The sequence below is a fragment of the Gorilla gorilla genome, chromosome 21, assembly GCF_029281585.2.
Source record: "Gorilla gorilla gorilla isolate KB3781 chromosome 21, NHGRI_mGorGor1-v2.1_pri, whole genome shotgun sequence".
In the NCBI taxonomy this organism is placed as follows: Eukaryota; Metazoa; Chordata; class Mammalia; order Primates; family Hominidae; genus Gorilla; species Gorilla gorilla.
This window is the reverse complement of record NC_073245.2, coordinates 46180073-46192626: the sequence shown is the minus strand read 5'-3', so window position 1 is coordinate 46192626 and position 12554 is coordinate 46180073. Positions and strand designations below refer to the sequence as shown.

Here is a 12554-nt window from a genome sequence, read left to right as displayed (position 1 = left end):
GAACTCCCCCTGTGCCCCTCCTCCATGTACAAAGGAAGCAATCTCTTCCCCTTCTGAACTTACCAATCATTGTACCCCTTTATGGTACTTGCTATGTGAGAATTCATAGTATGGTTCTTAAAATTCATATCTATAACTACTAACCAGAATGGCTTCAAATGAAAAAGATAGACAATGCCAAGTATTTACAACGACACAGAACAACAGCAATTTTCTCATCACTAACCATGTAACCTGGTAGACCTTTTAAAACTGTATGGCATATTTACCAAAGGTAAACATATGCCTAACCTAGGACTTACAGTATGAGGTTAGAGAACACTTACTCACTGTTCCCGCTAAACAGTTCACCTCCAGTCTTTTGCTCCATCATGCCCCTGTCCAGATGCTTTCATCACACTTTTTCCCAATCCCAGAGACCAGCTGAGATCACTCTCCCTGCTCCCTACAAAGAGATCGATCTCCCCTCTTAAGGAAAATTCTGCCACTTACCTATTACCTCTGACAAATGACTGATGGATTCTTCACATATAAATTGTCTCATGTGATTTTACAACGTTCTAATTTGCTCCTCACAATACCATTGTGAGGAAAGCAAGATATGGAGTATTAACCCCACTTCACAGATGAGAAAATGGAACTTCAAAGAGAGAGAAGATGACATCTCCAGCTTACATGGCCTTATTATTCCAGACCCCACAGGCAATGCTAAATGGTTGGAAGAAATCGGGAGCACAACACAGCATCCCAAGTAATATTTCTCTCTGAAGGGTAGGAAAGAGGGAAGAGCCCTTCAAAACCAGGAGAGCCTCAATGTGCCCACCATTTCCATTTACTAGGGCTCCTTGCTGCAAAGTGTTCAAAAGCGGCTGGCAGTGGCAATGGGCTTCACGAACTACAATATAAACACAATTATCAAATCACAGACTGATCAAATGCCAGAAACCACACCTCAGATAATTCCACCTGCATACAAAACAGAGCTATTTCAAAATAGAGCATAATAAAACTTAAAATAATTCAATATGAAACTTAATTTTCTTCATTTCTACATAAGAAGCGAGACAATACCAAATCTTCCTGAAGCCAGCCAGAGAACTGTGTGGGTGTCCAGATGCAGATATCTGGACACCTAAACCTGAAGGGAAATGTTGTCCCCTACTCTAATATTCTTGACTTTACACACTGGGTGTTGGACACCTTAGCAACAGAGGATAAATATCTGTAAAAAACAGAAGGGAGAAAAGGGAATGCCAAAAAAATAAAGTCTACACACTGGAAGTCAGATTATCAAACTGGTCTCCTTGTCTACTGATACAGCCATCAATTATGTTATTTTCCATTTGAACCCTCAATCCAAATATATGAGCCAGGGCGGCAGGCTGGATTTGCTTTACTTATCTGTCTTCCTCTCAAGACTGAAAGTAATTTGTGGACAGGAATTATGTCTTGTTGGTTTTTATGTTCTCCATAAGGAGAACATATAGGAGGTACTCCAAATTCCTGGAACGAATGGTTGAGATTAGGGATGGAAGGCTGTTGGGACTCCCAAGCATAAATAATCATGCCACGGCAACTAAGTAACTTCCTCTGAACCCTAATTTTAGTAAGGGTTGATTTTAATTGATGTAAGAATCAATTAGGGTGAATCTTTAAAGTCTGAAGAGAAGTTATTCTTGTGCTCAACTGATTCACGCACAGCCCTCATTATTACATTGGCAGCAGCACCATTCCTCAGTACCACCTTACAGGTATCCGCAAAAACAAAATTCCAAAGCCTTAAATTAATGCTTCAGGTAAAAAGGAAACGACGTGGCCAGGCGCGGCTGCTCACGCCTGTAATCCCAGCACTTTGCGAGGCCGAGGTGGGCAGATCACGAGGTCAGGAGATCGAGACCATCCTGGCGAACACTGTGAAACCCCGTCTCTACTAAAAATACAAAAAAATTAGCCAGGCGTGGTGGTGGGCACCTGCAGTCCCAGCTACTCAGGAGGCTGAGGCAGGAGAATGGCATGAACCCGGGAGGCAGAGCTTGCAGTGAGTGGAGATCATGCCACTGCACTCCAGCCTGAGCAACAGAGCGAGACTCCGTCTCAAAAAAAAAGGAAACAACATTCGACTTCTCAGTATAGTGTGGTCATATCTCTTACAAAAAAACCCCAAATCTAGATAAATGAAGTTATGGAAATGACCCTTTTAAATCTACTGCTGGGCTTGCTTTCACTAACACAAAGAATTTCAAAGGAAACTAGACAAACAGATCAAGAGACACCATGTAAACAGTACCGTTAACTAAGCTTATTAACATCCTTAATTAAATAAACAGGAGACAGCTAAATACCAGATAAATGCCTCTGGAATGAAGAAAATCTGGCCAATAACATTAAGCTTCTAAACCTGGCATTCTAAAAGAGAATATTTACTTGGAATAAAGCAATGAGTCTTACCTTGACAAATAAACAGAGCTATTCAGTCTCTACAGATGGCACTTCAAGGGCCAGGTAACCTTAGTAGAGGCATCTAGTCCATAAGCTAAAGCTCTTAGGAAATGCAAGTTTCTGGTCTAGTGTTTTTCCATTATTACCATTGTGTGAAAATCTTAAAATGTTTTTTATTTTTCCTTTATTATGTGATTTTAAACAGTTTGCTACATATTTTAATGTAATTTTTTTATAGTCTTGGACTCCAAGTTTGTCCCATGAGGCTACAGCTCCAAGTTTATAATGGAACTTAGCAAACAATTTGATAAATTCATCTCACAAGCAATTTTTCAGCAACCTGTCCACTCTAAAAAGCAATATCCATCTGTTTATATACTGAAAGGTATCTTTTGTGAACCCAGAATTTAACCCTCTGAGATACTCTCAATACTTTAGCAAAGCCCTTTCTCCTTCCAGAGATAAATTCTCAAGCCACTTCCACAAAACTGTAAACAGGTAGAAATATCACTCAAGACTATCTAGTCCAATTCCCTTGTTTTACAGACAGGAAGACAGAGATCCCACAGAATATGAGATAATTACAATTAACATGGGTTTGGCAAGCATCAAAAGCCCACTGACTGCTATTTTCCCCAGTCAAACTCATTGGTGTGTTGGGAAGATAGCCAGATTTGCACTTTAGTTAGTAGAGCACTCCCTAGGAAACTCAAGTATGTACCCTCTAAGAAATCCAAGTATTCAGCCACAACCCCCTACCCCAACCCCAGAATAGAGAACAGGGGGCAGTGGATGTCTTAAATGGCTCTTCTGGAGATGGAGACTAGAGCCCAGGGACAATATCCCATCTTTCCTTCCTTCCTCCCAGGAGGTACAGGACATTGATTACCATGAAAGCCATTATGAAATGACAGAAGACACTAACACTGAGGAAATAAGGCAAGGCTGTGGAAACAAAAGATGACCAACATTAATACTTGGCCAGATACCTGCTTCTACTTATTCGTTCGAAGAGAGGGGAGAAGTGAGAGAGACAGGGACCTCCAACCCTTTTTCTGTCCCTACCTCCCCACCCCCACTCTTTGGGCCTTTATAGAATTTCAGGGACCCCCCAGATGATTTTATGAGGAAACAAGGCTATAAAAAGAAAGGGCCTTAGTCCAGCCCACACACTGACCAAACGATGCTCAGGCTAGTGACAAGACTTCCTATTTATTCCACAGCACTCTGTCTCTATTCCTAAGGGTCTGTGAGCTGCACCCTGAGCACAATTTCCTTACAGTACCCAGGGGGAAGTTGTAGGACAAGCAGGTTAACATTACGGCTGTCATTTTCTCCCTTCCAGCTATATATACATGAAGCCAAAATTGAATAAGACCAAGACACTCAAGTGAAAACCTTGCTATCTCCACCCCTACTATCCCCTCACCAATGCCAAACTAAGAAGGGGGAGAAGAAGAAAGAAAATACCTCTCCTAGAGATATATAATCTAAACCACCACCTAGAATCATAAAATGTAATTGCTAGAAGGGACCTTATGGGTCATCTAGTCATTATTCAGATGAATAAACCTAGACACTTGCACCCGAGAAAAAGACTGGAGCACACAGTGGGGTCTCCTGACTCCTATCCCTAATAGAAACCCTTCCGGGTCCCTCTCCATCCTGTCCTACCCTGCCCTGCCCCATCCACCCTCTCCCCCAGGCCACCGCTGTATCCAAGCTACTGAGACTTCTGCCCTTCTGGATCATAAGCTCCTTAGGACACGTTTTACTCATCTTTGTTTTCCCAGTGCCTAGCAGAGAGTAAGCAGAGAAGTGGCTTCGGCTTAGAGAGGGACTTAGGAATACACTAGTACACGAAAAGACCAGTGCCAACGGATGTAGCCTGGATAAAATGTAAACTTTTCTTGGCTTAACGTAAGCAGTTTCCAGGCTGTGCCACACCCGGATGTCTAGGATTGAATATCTCCTCTCTTCCTAAACTAATGTTTGCATCATCCAGTTTAGCCAGGAACATGACCAGTTGTGCCATACTCTCACTCTCTCCCTTTCAGACCTGACACAAAGAACTAGAATCCATAACCAGAGGTAAGTGAAAGCATATGTAAGGAGACCCTGCATAAGAAACCCTACCCCCTCCCTTACGTGCTCCTTCTTCTCCTGTGTCCTCACCTCAATAAACAGCGCCCATTTACAAAACTGCACCAGGTAGAAACCAGATGTCATCCCGATTCCTTCCTTACCCTCCACACCAATAATCTTTGTCTCATCACTCAATTCCACCTTTTTTCTTTCCTTTTTTTTTTTTTTTTTTTTGAGATGAAGTCTCACACCCAGGCTGGAGTGCAGTGGTTCGATCTCAGCTCACTGCAACCTCCACCACCCAGGTTCAAGTGATTCTCCTGCCTTAGCCTCCCACATAGCTGGGATTACAGGTGCCTGCCACCACACCCGACTAATTTTTTTTTTTTATTTTTAGTAGAGACGGGGTTTCACCACGTTGGCCAGGCTAGTCTCAAACTCCTGACCTCAGGTGATCCACCCACCTCAGCCTCCCAAAGTGCTGGGACTACAAACGTGAGCCACCACGCCCAGCAATTCCATCTTTTTGCTACACACACTCTTGCACACGCTCTCCCACAACCTTCATTTGAAACACCATCACCTCTTGCCAACCTCCTAACTGGTGTCTCTGCCCACAGTGTTCTAGCTCTCCAGTCCGCTCCTGAACAGGCAGCCAGAGATATCCTTCCAAAATGCACATTGAATCATGGCCCCCTCACCTCCGGATGAAGTCCAAACTCCTCAACACAGGCAAGAAGGCCCTTTCCTGACTTGGCCTCTGCTCTGCCTACCTTGAAAGTCTCCTGTCTGGCCATATCCACCCACCTCAAGCATTATGCTCCACCCAAGAATCCTGAGAAATTTGTTTAGCCCTCTTGGCCCGTTTCCTTCAACTACAGAATGGGAATAGTAACAGTACGTACTTTCGGGATGGTCTTAACCTATTATCACCATTTCTGAACTTGCTGTTCCTTCTACCTAGAACAGTCTTATCTCTGCCTCCTCCCTAACTCCCCAGATCTCTTCTTTTCCTGACTTATGTCTGTTCTCTTGAGGGCTAGGCTTAACCAACTTCTCCTCCTAAAAAGCCTTCCCTGACCTTCCAATGCTGGGTTAAGCATCATTTTTCTGTGCTCTCCTGGTGTCTGTCCCTGTGACAAGACTTCTCACACTGCCTGTTTCCTTGCCTATCTTTCCCACTACGCTATACAAACCCAAATCCCTAAGCGTAGCACCAGGTCTAACAGAGGCTCACTAATTCTTCAGTGAATGAAAAACTTTCCAAAAATGAGGTATCCAAAGAAAGACAATCTCAACAAGTAACCAACTCAAATGTCAGCCAGGTGGCTGGTCTAAATGACTGTAAGGTCCCTCAACTACAAGATTCTATTCAATAAATTCAACACACTGACCTCATGGGTCATATTTGTTTGAACTTTAATATGCAGGCAATGTTGGGGCCATCAGATTTTTGAGAGTGTGACATGACCAGACACATGATCATGTGTTTGTTACCCTATTACCCATCTCTGAGACACTGCCTCTCCCAACCCCCAGTTGTTATCAGGACAGTATTCCAACCATCTTCATAAACATGAAGAGCCCACTCCCCTAAATGGACCAACACAGAAAACGGTCAAAGGGCATTTTGAAAGGCTATATGCAGCATCTAACTCCATCTTAACCAACTGCAAGCAGTGAGGATCCATAAACATCCTCCAAGAACCCAAAAGCTAATCCCTCCTGTGTGCCTCTATGGAAAAAAGGGGAAGAAAGAGGGAACATTTCATAAAGGTGATCTACTTAATCATTCTGAGTAGTTTTGATCCAAGCTGCTGTCACTGCACTGTTATTCCTGATAACTGCAGCCCGATATCCCCAAACCCTGGACTGTCAGAAGGGCAGGTGCAAACAAGGTGAGGGTGGGGAGTTATCTCGGTTCTATTTTAAGGGTGTAATAGCCTGGCGTGGTGGCTCATGCCTGTAATCCCAGCACTTTGGAAGGCCAAGACAGGAGGATCACCTGAGGTTCAGGAGTTCGAAGCCAGCCTGGCCAACGTGGTGAAACCCTATCTGTACTAAAAATACAAAAATTACCCAGGCGTAATGGTGCATGCCTGTAGTCCCAGCTACTCGGGAGGCTGAGGCAAGAGATCCCTTGAACCCAGGAGGTTGAGGTTGCAGGGGGCCAAGATCGTGCCACCGCAATCCAGCCTGGGCGACAGAGTGAGACTCCGTCTCCAAAAAAAACAGGGTATAAGGTCTCTTCTGCAGATACTGGGGGGCCAGCAGAGATTCAAAACAGGCTTCAGTGATACAGAACATCAACCTAAGGGGGAGAAAAGTAGGTCTTACTCAGAGAGGCCTGGGTTCCTGCTCTGGAGCTGCATGCGACATCTCTGCTGCAGGTGAGGACTAATAATTTTGCATTTACAATGCACTCTGAGACTAAAGAAGACACTAAGTGTGCCAGCTTTGCAGGCACAAAAGGACAAATATTGCATGATTCCACTTACATGAGGTTCCTAGAGTAGTCAAATTCACAGAAAGTAGAATTATAGTTTTCAGGGGCTGGAGGGAGGAGGGAATGGGGAGTTAGTTTAATGGGTACAGAATTTCAGTTGGGGAAGATAATGGACAGTGATGATGGTTGCATAACCATGCGAATGTACTTAATGTCACATAAATGTACACTTCGAAATGGTTAAATGGTAAATTTTATGTTATATATATTTTACCACAAATTTTTTTTTAAAAAAAGCATGCCAGCTTTAAGGTTATACTGTCTGCAGTCTGAATACTGCCATGGCCACTTACCAGTTACATGACCCTGAGGCAGGTAATGTAACCTCTCTAAGCCTGTTTCTTCTATAAAACAGGGATAATAATAGTACTTAATTCATAGGTTGCTCTAAGAATTAGTAATATAGTCCATAAAGTCCTCAGTCCATTGACTGGTGGTACACGTTAAGTACTTAATAAATTTAGCTATTATTACTACCACTATAAAGCACTTTCATAGCCATTTTCTTAACAATCCCCACAACAACCCTATGAGTTTACAGATAAGGAAACTGAGGCTCAGAGAGCCACAATGAGTGGCTCAGTTTATGATGCCAAATAAAATCCTCTGCTCCAGAGAGGTGTCTTGTCCTCACTACTTACTCATTCTGTCATCTAAGACAAGCGCTATGCTGTGTCTCCATTCCCTCACAATAAAAAGAGAGACATAAACCAAGCTCTGCAAACTACCTCACAGAAATGGATTAGAAATTAAATCAGATAATGGTTATGGAAGAGTATATAAGCCATAAACACATAAAACCGAAGTGGTGACTTACGAGAACTAGTACACCTGTGCTTAAACCTGGCCTCCTCTTAATACTAACCATAAGGCACAGAAAGTGGTGGGGACTATAAAACTTCCTTGGGATTTCCAATTACTCAGGATTCCTGACCTTAAGACCTGAATAAGTGGTGCCCTTTTAAGAAGTGGCAAGGTATGGGAGAAATAAAAATATTACTGGATTAGGAGGAAGAAGACTGGGAATTTTAGTTCTCACTCTGACACTAAGGCAGTCTGAATTCAGACAACTTACTTCCCCTTTCCAAGGTTCAGTTAACAGGGAAGCGGGGAAAGGCAGATATGAAAAAGTTGGACCAGATGGTAAGACCCCTTTCAGCTCCCACATAGGACTCGTAAATCCAGAATCCTGGCCAGGCACCACAGACCTACCAGACTCCAAAGAACTAATGTGAACATCAAGAGACTCCTCAAGACCTGGCCCAGAAACTCCCTTGCCTGATTTTTAGACACTCCCTCAAACCGGATCACATTGAAAAACTGGAACATTTGCCAAAGTTAATTTTAGTTCACTTTAACCACTCTGGGCCTTATCTGAAAATAGGAGTAATATTTGTTTGAAGGCAGATGACTTGAGCTATTCCCCCTAACCCCCATCAAACTAGGATCGATAAATCTAAACATAGAGAACCTGCAAGGTCTGGGAGGAGGAACACACCACACACAAACTAAAGGGTGGATCCCACCGTTTACAGTCTCAAAGCTTCCTTGAGCCAAAACCCCAGGGAATTTGAGTTGTGTCTGAGACCTGGAGTCTGCATCCATCAACTTCTAACTGCCGCAACACTAGCAAGGAATTCATCCAAACCTTTCCCTTTAGAACTACGGTAACCCCAGAATGGGATTTCATCCATAGTATAGTGGACAACGGCCCAGAAGTCAGGGAAAACCCACAGTTATGCCCCTAATTAAATGGTGTGACCCAAGGCTAGGTAAAAATGCCCTCTGCACTAAGAGATAATACATGCTCACACCAGGAAATATTAATAAATAATAGGTACTGGCACCACTCCTTTGCACTTCTGTGGCTACTGTGACTTGGAGAAAATTACTTGACCCCTCTGCGCCTTAATTTCTGCTTTTGTAAATGAGGATAAACCAGAAGGCCGTTGTGAACATTAAATGAAATAAGGCTTGGGAAGTTCCTGGGTGAAGTCTCATTAAATGTTCCCTGTTGGTGTTAAACACTTCTTTCACATATTAGTTCCCTCCCTGAATCCACGAACACCCCGCAAGGCGAGTTTCTTTCTTTCCCCCCATGTCACCGAGAGGCAAACTAAGACTCGGCCGCCAAGGAGGCTGAGTGAAACGCGGATACGGCCCCAGTTCGAGGGCCCGTTGTTGTTTCTCTCCGAGCCCAAGGCGTGCAAAGAGCCCAGAAGAGGCGGGAGCCGAGGCAGGACAAGCTCTGCGCGCCTCCGGGAGCCCGTAGACCCAGCCCGGGTAGGAGAGCCGGAAGCAGCCGCGGCCGGGCCCGCCTGCGGCCTCCCCGGAGCAGCCTCCGTTCCCCTCCCTCCGCCCCTCGCCGGGCGGGGCGGGGCACGAGCACAAAAGACTCCAACTTCCGAGCGGGCGCGGGCCCACCCAGCCAACTACTGGCCCAGACTTGGCCCGCGGAGGGAGCAGGCAGGGAACGCCGGGAGCAGGACCGGGCGCGGAGGGCTGAGGCCGGGGACCCGGGGCGGCGGGTCCAAGTGGGAGAAAGGAGCGGCGGAGGGGGCCTAGAGAGTTACTCGGGCTCCCGGGACTCCGCGAAGGGCAGAAATAAGTTTCTAAAAATAGGCAGCGGCCTGCCTGAAGAAGTGGGTGAACGGAAAGGCACAAAGCACACACCCTCCCCGCACCCCTAAGGAGACGCCCGCAGCCCCCACTCACCCGCGCCGAGAGGTCTGGAGGAAGCCGCGCGGCTGGGAAGGAGGCGGTACTGCCGCACTCGGGGACGTAAAGGAGGGAGGAAAAGGGCGGCTGCGGCGGGAAGAGGCTGGGCACACGCGCGGGAGTCGTCGTCGTCGTCGTCGTCGTCGCCGCCGCCGCCGCTACCGCCCCCTCAGCTTCTCTGGGTTCCGCTGCCCCGAGCTGGCGCCGCTCGCGCGCCCCGCTGCACTGACAGCGGCGCGAGCCCCGCAGCCGCGAGCCCTGCCCTCGGCCGGCACCACTGAGGCGCGCGGGGGTGGGGGCACCCGGAGCGGCTCCCCGCAGCTCGGCTCCGCCCACCTCTCCGGCCCTGGTCCCGGGCTCTCCTCCTCTGTCTCCTGGAAAGGACACGGTGACACGAGCACGAGGAGTCTGCAGCCCCGCCCAGAAACAGCCCGGCTTCCCAGGCGCATGGGCTCTCCCCACCCTCTCAGCCTGGCTTTGGAAAGGTCCAGAGCTTCGGCGGGGACAGGAGGAAGGCGGGGCCGGGGTGGGGCCTGAAAGGGAGGAGGGACTGAGACGCGGCTTGGGGAGGCGGGGCTGGGGCGGGAAGAGGGCAGCTTGCACAGGTTTGGAGCCGAAGTAGGGGCGGAGCTAAGATGGTGATGAGGCCCTGGGAAGAGGGTCGCCGGACAAGTAGGGAAGGCCGTGCAGGAGATGGAGAGCCGGGAACCAGGACAGGGCTTGAAAGGAGATGCTGTGGGCGGGGCTAAATGGAGAATCGCTCAGAGGGCGGAGCCACGGGTGGAGGGAGGCGGGGCTGAAGAGAAGCTTAGAGTGGGAGGAAGATGGAAGCGGGCCTGAAGGAGGCGGGCCCGGAAGCAGGGAGGGGAGGCGGGGCCCCGGGGGTGGCTACATTGGGCGGGTGCCGGAAGGAGGCGTGCCCCAAGGAAGGACTGAGGGGTGGTGCTTGAAGTGGGCGGGGCCTGGAGATGGCGCTCAAACCTGCAGGCTGCGGGCGGTGCAGGAGGGATCCGGAAGAGACGAGGCAGGAAGAAACTCCTGGTCCTTTCGCTTTTAAGGAACGTGGCACCTAGACAGGGTGAGGCTCGCTCTTCCTGCCTAATCTGGGACTGGGCGGAGAGGCCGCGCTAAGGGTGATCTCCGAAAAAGATGCAGGAGATGTTTTATAACTTGATCCAGGTGCTAGTCCTCTCTCCTACACATTTCTCCTGTCGGGATTTCTCACTTTCAGTGTTCCAGCCTCCGGTGAACCAGTCTTCCTAGTGAGAGCACGAGAAGCCCGTTGTCCTTCATTCCTCAGCTATGGATCTCCCTGAAAGTTGAGAACTGACCATATTCTCGATGCCTCCTCCGACCTGTGATTTCATGACTCACATCGCTTCCCCAGAACCTGCTTAACAGACGGGATTCCTGAGAATGGAGCAGAGTTTGAATTCAGAGTCCTGGCTTTGCCATACCAGCAGTTATAATTGTCCTTCTGTTGTTTGATGACCTCCCTGCCCTGCTTCAAAAGGAAGAGAAATCAAAGAGTTGACGACCCTGAGCGCAAGGCCTGGGACGTTCTTCCCCAAACTCTGCTTTAATATCACCTCCTCAAAAGAACTCTTCCCTGAACACCTTGTCTCAAGATGTTCTCTAGTTTGTCTTCTTGTTCTGTCATTTATTTGTCTGTTCATTGTTTGTGTGTTTTTTGAGGCGGAGTCTCGCTCTGTCGCCTAGGCTGGAGTGCAGTGGCGCGATCTCGGCTCTCTGCAACCTCTGCCTCCTGGGTTCAAAGCGATTCTTGTACCTCAGCCTCCCAAGTAGCTGGGATTACAGGCGTGTACCACCATGCCCGGCTAATTTTTGTATTTTCAGTGGATACGGGGTTTCATCATGTTGGCCAAGCTGGGCTCTAACTCCTGACCTCAGGGGATCTGCATTTGAGGATAAACCCTGTCTTGGCTCCTCCCTGACGGGGGTGAGAAGTAGCCCTCCTGGAATTGCCTCAAAGCCCCCGGTTATCACCAGTGTTCTCGGTTGCAAATTACGAAACATAAATAAACTCAGACTAACAGATGCAGCAAAGGAATTTATCAGGAAGGAATGGGGAGCTCCCAGAACTGATGGGAAGGCTGGAGAACCAGGCTCAGAAAATGCACTGAAGTGGTGAGCGCAGAGGCTTGAATGTTGCCAGGACTCTCCTCCCAGTCCTTTATCTCTTCTCTCTGTATGCGAGCTTTTCTCCTCAAGGCTAGGCACCTGGCTGCAGCAGCGCTCACCACTCACGACTCTCACCCGTTCCACCGGAGAGAGACTGAGGATTTCTGCTTCTGGTCTGAAGGACAAAATTTTAGGGAAAAACTTTGATTGGTCCAACATAGGTAAGTCCCCGTCCCTAGACCAATCATCTATGGGTGGAAAACCGGGTGCTGTGACTGGCCCAACTTAAGCCAGGTGCCATTCTCTAAACAATACTGTGAATAAGGAAGTGGGACGTACAGGGAGATGGCAGCCCCATCGGAACCATATGGTCAGAGAAAGATGCATTTCCCAAAAGATGGAGTTCATGCTCTGGAGCAGATTGAATAATAGATTTTTACTACACCTGCCCCAGAGTTACCCCAAACCAATACGTTACTTACTGCCCAACTCTCATCATTCCTTCTCTGCTCAAAACCCTTCAATGGGCTGGGCGCGGTGACTCACGCCTGTAATCCCAGTACTTTGGGAGACCGAGGTGGGGGGGATTACTTGAGGTCAGGAGTTCAAGACCGGCCTGGGCAACATGGTGAAACCCCATCTCTACTAAAAATATAAAAATTAA

The 12554-nt window shown here is 47.7% G+C and overlaps 1 protein-coding gene across 9 annotated transcripts in view; it reads right to left on the bottom strand.

Moving 5' to 3' along the window:
- RALY (RALY heterogeneous nuclear ribonucleoprotein) overlaps positions 1 to 10030 on the bottom strand; it is a 97829-nt gene extending 87799 nt beyond the window's left edge. For 6 of the 9 annotated variants that reach the window (XR_010132208.1, XM_063702062.1, XM_063702065.1 and 3 more), the window contains exon 1: positions 9746 to 9872. The gene's annotated coding sequence lies outside the window, so the exon portion shown is untranslated. Of the gene's footprint in view, positions 1 to 9745 lie in introns of all 9 variants that reach the window. The other 3 variants (XM_055373341.2, XM_063702063.1, XM_019017026.4) reach the window with 2 other exon arrangements.
- Positions 10031 to 12554: the final 2524 nt, after the last annotated feature.